Below are 4,251 nucleotides of genomic sequence, written 5' to 3'. Positions count from 1 at the left end.
TGTCTCTCAGCAGAAAAATCCAGTTGTAAACTTTATCATAGAGACTATGCTGTGCCACAGCCAGTTAGTTAGTAGAGGATCTGAGCTCGAATCCAGGCCCATGTGGCACCAGAGCCTAGTTCTTAGCCAAATCCTTTGTATTTGGAGTCACCAAATGCCAAATCATTTGAACAATAAAACTCTATCTACATCATGACAACACACAGGCAAATTTTAAAATATCTGATCCAGCTCAGCAACTGCTTTTAGGCACTTCCCATATGCTAAGCAATGAGGGGGTGTGAAAGGATGTGGTTCTTCAGTGGAGAGAAGTCCATCCCATTAGGGAAGCAGGAGATGTTCAGTAGCGTTTATTCTATTGTGCTCTAGCATCCTGGCCAGTGTTCAGGGCCTCCTGATACTTGGAAGTAGAAAACACATAAGGCTGTCTCTCTTTTCTTATCCCTGTTGGAAACTCTTGATAGTGAGTGAAGCAAAGATGTCAGTATTCATGGTAGAGAAGAGGTTGTACAAGCCAAGACTGCCTTCATGTTGATAAAAAATGCCTTATTCGACTTGTAATCATAAACACTACTCTAGTAAAAGACGTACACTTTCTCTCCTTTTTGTCTCCTTGCTTGCATGATCAGCATCAGTTAAAATGAAGTAGCTCCTTAGATAGTCAAGGAGAAAAGAGAGAGAGAAAACCAACACACCACAGCCTAGACAACTCCATCCAGCACGGCTCGGCTGAGATCAAGGTTTGGTGCCCCCCCACCAACCCCGCCAATTACCTTAGCCCCCATCCCGGCCCCAGCTTTGCTGGAGTGAGGGTTTACCCCCAACCTTAAAAAGGTAGAGAGGGCTACCTCTCCCTTTCCATCATCACAAGCAGTAAACTAACACAGCAGTGTGTCCTTGCTGACTGATACCTGATCCAGGCCTCAGCTTTTCAAACTGCAGCTCATCAAACTGAGATACACCCCTGCTGGATCTGCTCTCTGGTGCCTCTCTCTAATCGTCTTCTCTTTAAAGGGGTTCCTTTCTTCCTAGGGAAAAAAAATGTTCTGCCTCCAGAATTACCATTGAGGGGTTTTGCTTATTCTAGAAGCTGACTTGACGCTCCCTTCTCAAGCATGCTCCATGTGGCCTGATGGACACAGCGCACGTACTGGTTGGCCAATGCGGAGCCGCTGAGCGTCTGTCTGCTGGGTGTTCTGGCAGTAACACTGGAGAACCTGGGCCTGCAGATCAGCCCAGACAGGATGAAACTCACACCGGTTCAACCTTGCTTCCCCTTCCCCAGCAGCTTTCCGATACTGTTCAGTGGTGACTTTGTGGAATTCCGAGCTGCTCTCTGTAGAATGCATCCTGCTTCTTTATCACTCCAGCTTTCTCTTCCAGCTGCTTAGCGGGTGCTTTGCCTTGGCTCATGCCTCTTCCCTTGATCCCCTCTCTGTCGAGGAATAGTTCTGGTTAACTGCTCATTGGCACAAGCGCTCCCTCGGTCCAGCTCTTTGCCTTGGCTTTAGTCGTTTCTGAATTTCAGGGTCTTTCCTGACTTGCTCCAATGCCAGCCCTTCAGCTACTCTTCTTTTCACTTCTTTGTCAGAAACTGAGACACCAGAAGCACCAGAATACTGCTGAAACTTCGAACCAGATGGGGAGCTGTCCCTCATACAATCAATCACATTTTCCAAAAACCAGATGCCCTTCACCATGGTGATGTTCTCATTCTCATCTGCCTCAAAGGTGACCCGCGGGTGCTGGCAGTCCCACCCATGGCTCCTGCTTCTGTCCCCGCAGAGACCTAGCTTGCACCCATGAGCACTTCAGGTCCCCTGTGCACACACACGCACACACGCCTGGAAGCACCCGGACTCTTCCCTTGTACAGCGGGAGCGAGGCCACGACCCCCCATGAGCCATTAGTGTCCTTAGTATTACATATGCAGACTAGGTGGGGAGCATCCAGAACACAAGCCAGAGACAAGGGTGTGCACATATCTTCATAGTTTATTTTGAAAGTGAGTGATTCCAGACACGGGGAGAGTGCAGCAGGAAAGGAGGAGAGCCAGTACAAGTGTGCACTCTCAAGTTGATCACTGGGTCTCTGTGTTACTCAGTTGTTCTCCAGAGAAGCAAGCAGAATGAAGAGATTGATTTTAAATAATTGGCTTATGATTATGGAAGCTAGGAAGTCCAAAATCTGTGTGGGCTGTCAGGCTTGAGACTCGGGAGAGCTGATGGTACAGATGAAGTCCAAAGACAGTCTGCTGGAGAATTCCTTCTTGCTCCAGGAGGTCAGTCTTTGTTCTATGCGGACCTTCAACTGATTGGATGAGGCCCACCCACATTATGGACGACATTCTTCTTTACTTAAAGTTCACTGTTTTAATGTTAATCTCATCCAAAACACCCTCCAAGTTGACACGTAAAACTAACCATCACAGGCTCGACCCCCTGGTACCTCCCAGCAGCGTGTAGAGTGGACCTCAGATAGTACAACTCTGGACAGAGGGAGCACTTGCTGGTGCTCCACATCCTGTGGCCCAGACTTGTCCTATGGGATGTGAACTCTCATTTCCTGGTTGAGGATGCATGAATGCCGGGCAGGTTCTCAGCTTCTCCACCTTCTGCTAGAGACTTTTAGACTTACTGTTTTTCCCACTCATAGGAAAAAGCATTTACCTTTTCGTCACCCCCCAGGAATCATCACTGTCTTCTCTATGTCTTAATGCCCATTCTCTGTCCATGGCTGTCACCGTGTCCTGCAGGCCTTATGACCACACTGTCCCGCGATCCCTGTTGAATTCCCCACCTGCCATGAAGCCTCTGCGGGCAAGGACCTGCCCTGTTGTTCCTGTTTCCTCGGTTCCTTGGTTCTTATTAATTGCTTAATAAGTGTGGCCGGAACAGATAGAACAGGTTTTTCTTTTTGACTCTACCAGTGTTTTATCACCACTGGGGTCGTTCTCACTGGGCATTTAATACTCTGTGGTTGTGCCTTGGCCCAGCCCCGTAACCCCTGTGGCCCCATTTTCTCACACATGACATGAGAGAAATGTTATTACTCAAAGGCTTGTCGCTGGATGGAATGAAGCATTAGGTGCAAAAGCACTTGTTACCTGTAAAGCAAAGCACAGGCTCAGGCTGCCAAGGGCGCCACGTGGTCCCCAAAATCCGTTCTCCTCATCCTCTGCAGGAATCAACATGCCATGGGGTTTGTTGACACTTCCCATCTCCTTTGTTGCTGGTGCAACCTGGTGGCCACATGCTGGGACGTGTGCAGACACTAGTACAACTTCTAGATTGTTCCTGACATAGAAGATGAGCCCTGGCCCTGGAATGGGGCTCCTTGCCCTTCTTGAAAGCTGCAGTGTGAGTGTGCTCACCACCTACCTTTTACCCTAGGAGGAAGACCATGCGCTTGGGGTCAGCACTGCAGTGAGCCGGAAAGGGGCTGGGTCACAATCCTGGACCTTGGGACTGTTAGGTGCCCACGAAATAAGTAAGCCACCGTATTTTAGAGTCTGTTTCAGCAGCCGGGACTTTGTGCTGTTATTATAAGTACAGTGTCAGCAGGAGCCTCAGCTATCCAATGCCTCCCTACCTATGACACTAAACTCATGTTGGAGAAGAATCCTGTGGCCTTTTTTCTTAATGAGGACATTAAGTTGGAGGGCCAGGAGAAATTGAGGGCTGTATTATACCGGGTAGGTGGACTGGCTTTGTTTTAACCACATTCATGTGAATAATTCTAGACAAAAGCACTGATTTCATATCAAATCATGTGCTTTGTGAAGCCTTGGGCAGAGGAGATGGAGCCGATATAATGAAATTTTTGCTTTCCTTACTGGGGCCTTGGCCAGATCTTTCTGTTACACAGCATTTATTAACCAGAGTCTACTTGTAAGTTGGAGCTGAAGAAATTTTCCCTGAGAGGAAAAGGCCCAGTGCTCTTAGTTGGACCGAGCTAAGCTCAATTCCAGTGTTATTATTACTTAGCAGTGAAGTTACTTCATCTTCCTGAGTCCCTGATGATGATGATGATGATGATTATTATTATTATTATTTTATTGTTTTCCATCTGTTAAATGAAGACACTGCTGTCTACCTCCCAAGTATTCCCAGGTCACCTGTCATTGAGATCAAAGGGTCTAGCGTATGCCTGGGCATTTCATACACTTCACAGATACTAATTTCTGTCTTTCATCTTCCTTGCTCAGAAAAAAATTGGGGAAGCCTTTATTGAAAAATTTTTCTTGGGCGT

General features: G+C 47.5%; 1 pseudogene; it reads right to left on the bottom strand.

Moving 5' to 3' along the window:
* Nucleotides 1-1,078: 1,078 nt before the first annotated feature.
* LOC118553555 (MICOS complex subunit MIC19 pseudogene) lies at nt 1,079-1,762 on the bottom strand (annotated as a pseudogene).
* Between the last annotated feature and the right edge of the window lie 2,489 nt (nt 1,763-4,251).

The sequence above is a fragment of the Halichoerus grypus genome, chromosome 6 (assembly GCF_964656455.1).
Source record: "Halichoerus grypus chromosome 6, mHalGry1.hap1.1, whole genome shotgun sequence".
Lineage (NCBI taxonomy): Eukaryota > Metazoa > Chordata > Mammalia > Carnivora > Phocidae > Halichoerus > Halichoerus grypus.
The sequence above is the reverse complement of the archived record's forward strand: the minus strand, read 5'-3'. Positions and strand labels throughout refer to the sequence as shown.